This window comes from Schistocerca serialis, chromosome 5, assembly GCF_023864345.2.
Source record: "Schistocerca serialis cubense isolate TAMUIC-IGC-003099 chromosome 5, iqSchSeri2.2, whole genome shotgun sequence".
Classification (NCBI taxonomy): Eukaryota; Metazoa; Arthropoda; class Insecta; order Orthoptera; family Acrididae; genus Schistocerca; species Schistocerca serialis.
This window is the reverse complement of record NC_064642.1, coordinates 8,313,663-8,321,212: the sequence shown is the minus strand read 5'-3', so window position 1 is coordinate 8,321,212 and position 7,550 is coordinate 8,313,663. Positions and strand designations below refer to the sequence as shown.

The 7,550-nt window shown below is 43.7% G+C and overlaps 1 pseudogene; it reads left to right on the top strand.

Moving 5' to 3' along the window:
* The first annotated feature begins 6,747 nt into the window (after positions 1–6,747).
* On the top strand, positions 6,748–6,865 carry LOC126482917 (5S ribosomal RNA; annotated as a pseudogene).
* Positions 6,866–7,550: the final 685 nt, after the last annotated feature.

Genomic DNA, 7,550 nt, shown 5'->3' with positions numbered 1-7,550 from the left:
AACATGGACGATAAATAGTGTACACAAGAAGAGAATAGAAGCATTCGAAATGAGGTGTTGCAGAAGAATGCTGAAGATTAGATGGGTAGACTGCATAACTAATGAGGAGGTATTGAATAGAATTTGGGAGAAGAGAAACTTGTGGCACAACTTGACAAGAAGAAGGGACCGGTTGGTAGGACATGTTCTGAGGCATCAAGGGAACACTAATTTAGTACTGGAGGGCAGCGAGAGGGGTAAAAATCATAGGGGGAAACCAAGATATGAATACTCTAAGCGGATTCAGAAGGATGTAGGTTGCAGTAGGTACTGGGAGATGAAGAAGCTTGCACAGTATAGAGTAGCACGGAGAGCTGCATCAAAGCTGTCTCTGGACTGAAGACCACAACAACAATATGTTTTCTCTTGTCCAGTGAGAAACTACTTTCTCTAAGAATTACCACGTAAACTTCTATATGCCTACTTTGAAGATAAGCCAAAGACTGCTGGAAAAGGAATGAAATTGTCTAATACACTCATGTTCAGTAGGAACAGAACACCTTGAACAACTAGAGATAGGGCGTTCATATTCACAGGACATACACATTAGTGCGTTCTGCAGAAATGATTAGCATTTGAAGCATGTCGGTCCCTTGGTTCAAGGTCAACATCAATATCGCGGCGCAAAGCCACCTATTGATAAAACGTGCCTGCGGCTCTCGTTGTCGCTATAAACCGAAAGTAATGGATCAGAGTGACCTGCGCAGGCGTGCAGGATGGCCCCCCGCAGACGTGTGAGCAAACCGTACCACAAAATCGGTGACTTGCCGGCCGCTGAGGCCGAGCGGTTCTAGGCGCTTCAGTCCGGAACCGCGCTGCTGCTACGGTCGCAGGTTCGAATCCTGCCTCGGGCATGGATGTGTCTGATGTCCCTAGGTTTGTTAGGTTTAAGTAGTTCTAAGTTCTAGGGAACTGATCACCTCAGATGTTGTCCCATAGTGCTCAGAGCCATTTGAACCATTTTGAAATCAGTGAGTTGGCAAGAGGCCGAATTATTGGCATGAGAGAAAGTCATGCATCCATTCGGAAAATCAAAGCTAGTATGGATTCAAGTCTTTTGGCACTGCAGCGGGTGTGTGCAGAATGGTTCACGGAAGGCCAGAGAACACAACGAGATGGGTCAGGTCGCACCACCCGGACACCCTCCCCCCCCCCCCCCCCCGGCCCCCCACCGACAAGATCGACATCTCATCCGAATGGCTTTTCAGAACAGATCTGTGTCTTTCTCGACTCTGGAGCAAGAGTGGAACTGTGTAACACAATCAGGAATACTGTCCGCACCGTTTATTACGGCTTGAGTTACGTGCACGCCATCCTTTTCTCCTCCTAGATTTGATCAGTTTGCAGAAATATGTATCGAACGACGTCATTGAGGGCAGGAATGGCATCAGAAAGTGTTTCCGGATGAATCCAGGAACTGCTCGAAAATGATGGCCGCATTTTGGTTGGCCGCACACAGGAGCAACGGCATCACAGTGACGGCATTCGCATAAGACATATAGCGCCAACTGAAGGTATTTTGGCATGGTGTGTTATTGAGTGCAACCACAAATCACAGTTGATGAGTGTCCAGGGCACTGTGACCAGCTGGCCTACATGAATGACATCCTGCGACCCGTAGCTGTACCCTTTCTGCACAACACCCGATAAGCCATTTTTCAGCAAGGCATTGCACGACCATATGTTGCTGCACGAACACGCGCCTTCTTCGTGTTACCGGATGTCAACCTTTTGAGGTGGCCCGCCATATCACCAATCGGAAATGTGTGGGATGCGACGAAGCAAAGGGGGGAAAGTTGTGACCCAATGCTAACCACCACAGATCAACTTTGGAGCCAGGTGAACGCAGCATGGATGGCTATATCACAGGACGCAGTTCGCGCCTTATGCGTGTCGATGCCATCACACATGGAACACGTTATCAAGGCCCTTGGCGGACGCTGTGCCTACAATTAAATAGGACACATGGCGAACCGAGGTGACTGAAATGCTAATCATATCCGGAGAACATACTAATGTACATGTCCTGTGAATATGAACGCCCTATCTCTAGTCGTTCAAAGTGTTATGATTTATTCTGAACATGAGCGTATTTCGTGGTCACTCGTTCGAGCTATGTGAAACAGTAATTCATTCGTTAAAGAAATGTGTTATTTTATACTCGATTTGGGGTTTCCATGGACCATGTTAGTGACCTTTCACGTAACACGGATTTTTCCCACAATTTTTGAGTAGACTGAAGGGATAAAGGTTTAGAATTTCTGACTGGCTAGTCCTGTTATTGTTTTCGGTTTCCTCTGAAGATGGGAATCTAAAACCTTCTCTCGAACTGTACCTCTGTTTATTATTAGGCCTACTTGTTCTTCAGACTTCATCCCTTTTGGAGCACTTCTGGTCTTCTGGAGCCACTGGCATCATGGTGATTTTCTCCAGGTGACCTGTTCAGAAATTCTCTTGAGTATCCTGTTTTCATTCCTCCGAACCAGATGTTTGTAAAACACCATTCTACATTACCTCGTCATTTCATTTAGTTCCCCAGTATTCTTCGAGAGATACTCTAAATCCCCCTCCTGAATACGCTATTCTATTTCACTGGTCCCATAAGTATACTTAGGACTTTTCTCTCTTCCTTTTACATGTTTTCTATTTTACCTGTCTTAGACGAATACAGGCATTCCGCGACGTACAAACATCCAAGTTCTATAACTGTAACACAGGCGTGTAACTTTGAGTCAAACAATGCAAATCTCTTATTGTAGAAACCTCTAAACAAGTGAAAGTGCATTTGGTGCTTCCTTGGCCGGAATTTATTACCCTCCTCGACACAGACATTCCTCTGCATTACCTCACCAAGATTCTTACATACATTTACTGTAAAAGAAATAGTAAATCCCAGTATTACGCAATGTAGCACCCAGTTCAGTTTTCTCGGGTTGGGAACTTAGGAGTGATCTGTTTTACTTGGAAGTAACTTTCTAAAACCAAGATCACATAAACATTTCTTTATTTTCAATAATCTGTTTCGAAAGACTTTGCTGTCATCTTCAAGTCTTCAAAATTTTTATTACGAAACATGTTCATTCTACGTTGGAACTTCACGCCAAGTTGCCATGTTAGTTGATAAATTGCAGCGCATTATACGAAGGTTTGTCACAAATAAAACATTAACAATCAAAAAGCATCCTGTGTACATGGCCACGTCTGTATGGTAACATCATAAAAATCACTCCATGCAATACAATACGCAATAAAGATTTGTTTATGTTACTGTGACATGTTCCATTCATTGACGGTCCATCATAGACGGCGTAAATTGTGGAAACCACATGATAACAGCAAAATCTGTCGAAACTGATTGCTGAAAATAAATAAATATTCATGCTATGTGGTCTGTACAAACTTGTATATGTAGTAACCAATTTACTCATAACGTTTTATGGATCGGTTGTTGTTTATCCGGCTTTAATTTGAAGGCAGGCGGCGCTGGGTTGCAGGAAGGCGTAGATGGAACCCTACATCGTTCTTGGGGAGCCCGTCTCACGCAAGGATATGTATGGCTTCACAAATAATGCATTCCAAAGTGATCAAGCACAGGAAAACTTTAAAACGCGAGGCGTTTAATAAATAATACAAGATATTCTTTACTCTGCCAATATCAGTTGCCAAAATGTGGAATTTGTTGCGCGACAACGTGGAATATTCCCGCTTCAGCTCCCATAGTTAAGTTACAGTTGGTGGAGGCACTATATATGTAGCCTTTAAAATGGCGTCTATAACGGACATCCAAGCAGAGCGCTGTCATTTGAGTTTCTTTTCGCGGTAAACCAGAGCACCACTGAGAGCTGAAGGTGCTTGCAGAATGAGTTCGGAGACCTGGCAGTGAGTAAAAGCACCGTGAGTCGTTGAGTGAGGCGTCTGTTATCATTACAACAAAGTCGCGCAAACCCAGCCCATCTCCCTGGTGCCACCTCCCCAGACACAGCTCTGGCTCCTGTAGTGTTGAAACGTGCGGACGCTCTCATTCGAGGTGCTCTACAATCACAGTCAGACACCTTACTGCTCAACTGAACATCCCTGTTGGTAGTGTTGACACACTCGTCCACCAGCTGTGGTTCTCAAAGGTTTTTTTTTTGCCCACGGGATTCCTCACCGCCTAACAGAAGGACCTTCTATGTGGTACTGCTTGTGCGTTGAGAGGCTGGTCCTTACAACATCTTGCCGAACATCGTCACAGGCGATGAAATGTTGTTTTATCACATGGAATTGGATACAAAATGGCAATCCACAGCAGCTCTCCTTCACAGAAGAAGTTCAAAGCCGGACCCTCTGTCAGTAAAGTCATGGTGACGGTATTCTGGGACTTGGGAGGTGTGGTTGTGTTTGATGTCCTCCCTTATGGTGCAGCAATCAACACTGTACTGAGAGACAGAAGGAGATGGGTCTAGTAATGGGTCTAGTAAGTTTTACTTATGTGGAATAGAAATTTAGGAACAAACAGAAATTATGGATCTGTCATTCCGTCAACGCCCAGATCATTATATACCGCAGATTCTCACGTATTGGGCAAGAATGTAGAAAGAAAGATGCAGCATTTCCCAACGAAGCAACCTCGCAAACACTAGGGGTAATGTAGGGGAAAAATTATAATGTTGAAGTTCCGTTATGGTCGGCCAGTGATTTTAATCACTCTTCTTACAAATGCGAGTCCTATGTTTTAACGATTGTGTCCCCCCATGCAGTGTAATGCCCGATGCCACGGTTGGTCGTTTAATAAATGCCATAGTAAATTTGAAGTTTCTGTATTACTGTGGGGTTTCGTATGGTCTTCAGTCGGGAGATTAGGTTCATCTACATCTACGTGATTACTCTGCTATACACGATAAAGTGCCTGGCTGAGGGTTCAATGAACCACCTTCATGCTGTCTCTCTTCCGTTCCGCTCTCGAACGGCACGCGGGAAAAACGAGCACTTAAATTTTTCTGTACGAGCAATGATTTCTCTTATTTTATCGTGCTTATCATTTCTCCCTATGTAGGTGGGTGCCAAAAGAATGTTTTCGCAATCGGAGGAAAAAACTGGTGATTGAAATTTCATGAGAATATCCCTTCGTAACGAAAAGCCCTATAGTTTTAATGCTTGCCATTCCAGTTCACGTATCATGTCTGTGACACAATCTCCACTATTTCGAGATAATACAAAACCAGCTGCCCTTCTTTGTGCTTTTTCGATGTCATCCGTCAGCCGCACCTGATGCGGATTCCACACCGCACAGCAGTACTCCAGAATAGGGCGGACAAGCGTGGTGTAAACAGTCTTTTTAGTAGACCTGTGGCACCTTCTAACTGTTTTGCCAATGAATCGCAGTCTTTGGTTTGCTCTACCCACAATATTATCTTTGTGATCATTCCAATTTAGGTTATTTGTAATTGTAATCCCTAAGTATTTAGTTGAATTTACAGCCTCAGATTTGTGTGACTTTTCGCTCAATCGAAATTTAGTTTTCTTTTACTACTCATGTGAATAACTTCACACTTTTCCTTATTCAGGGTCAATTGCCACTTTCCGCACCATACAGATATCTTATGTAATTCATTTTGCAAGTCCTTTTGATCATCTGATGAAATTACAAGACGCTAAATGACAGCATCATCTGCAAACAATCTAAGACGGCTACTCAGATTGTCTCTTATGTCGTTAATATAGATCAGGAACAATAGAGGGCCCATAATACTTCCTTGGGGAACGCCGGATATTACTTCTGTTTTACTCGATGACTATCCGTCTATTACTACGAACTGTGACCTTTCTGACAGGAAATCACGAATCCAGTCGCACAACTGAGGCGATACACCGTAGGCACGCTGTTTGGTTAGAAGACGCTTGTGAGGAACGGTGTCGAAAGCCTTCTGGAAATCTAAAAATATGGAATCATTTTGACATCCCCTGTCGATAGCACTTATTACTTTATCAGTATAAAGAACTAGTTGTGTTTCACAAGAACGATATTTTCTCTAACCGTGCTGACTATGTGTCAATAAATCGTTTCCTTCGAGGTACTTCATAATGTTCGAATACAGCATATGTTCCAAAACCCTACTGCAAATTGACGTTAGGTCTGTAATTGAGCGGATTACTCCTACTTCCCTTTTTCGGTATTGGTGTGACGTGAGCAATATTCCAGTCTTTAGGTACGGATCTTTCTGTGAGCGAGTGGTTGTACATAATTGCTAAATATGGAGTTATTTTATCAGCGTCCTCCGAGAGGAACCTGACTGGTATACAATCTGAACCGGAGGCCTTGCCTTTATGAAGTGATTTAAGCTGCTTCGTTACTCCGAGGAAATCTACTTCTATGTTTCTCATCTTGGCAGTTGTTCTTGATTGGAATTAAGGAATATTTTCTTCGTCTTCTTTGGTAAAGGAGTTTCGGAAAACCTTGTTTAATAACTCTGCTTTAGTGGCACTGTCATCAATGACTTCACCATTGTTATCGCGCAGTGAAGGTGTTGGTTGCGTCTTGCCACTGGTGTGCTTTATGTATGACCAGAACTCTTTGGGTTTTCTGCCAGACTTCGAGACAGAATTTCGTTGTGAAAATTATTAAAAGCTTCTCGCTTTGAAGTACGTGCCATATTTCGTACTTCTGTAAGACTTTGCCAATATTGGGGATTTTGCGTTCTTTTAAGTGTGGCATGCATTTTTCGTTAGGGCAACGGCGTTGCCGCAGTGCATACACCGGTTCCCGTCAGATCACCGAAGTTAAGCGCTGTCGGGCGTGGCCGGCACTTGGATGGGTGAGCATCCGGGCCGCCATGCGCTGTTGCCATTTTTCGGGGTGTACTCATCCTCGTGATGCCAATTGAGGAGCTACTCGACTGAATAGTAGCGGCTCCGGTCAAAGAAAACCATCATAACGACCGGGAGTGCGGTGTGCTGACCACACGCCCCTCCTATCTGCATTCTCAGCTGGGGATGACACGGCGGTCGGATGGTCCCAGTGGCCCACTTATGGCCTGAAGATGGAGTTCTTTCTTTCGTTGCTTCTGCAACAACGATCTGATCCGTTTTGTGTATCATGGGGGACCAGTACCATCACTTATCAATTTATGTGGTATATATCTCTCAATTGCTGTCGATACTATCTCTTTGAAAACATTCCACAACTTTTCTGCACTTACTTGATCAAATCGGAAGGAGTGAAGACTGTCTCTTAAAAAGGCGTTAAGAACATTGTTATCAGCTTTTTTAAATAAATATACTTTGCGTTTCCTTTTGATGGTTGTAGGTGTTACGGTACTCAGCCTAGCAGTAACTACCTTGTGGTCGCTAACCCCTGTATTCGTCACAACACTCACTATTTGTCCAGGATTATTTGTTGCTAAAAGGTCAAGTATACTTTCGCAACCATTTACGCTTCGAGTGGGCTCATGAACTAATTATTCAAAATAAATTTCTGAGAAAGCATTCAGCACCATTTCGGATGACGTTTTATGCCTGCTGCCGGCTTTTAA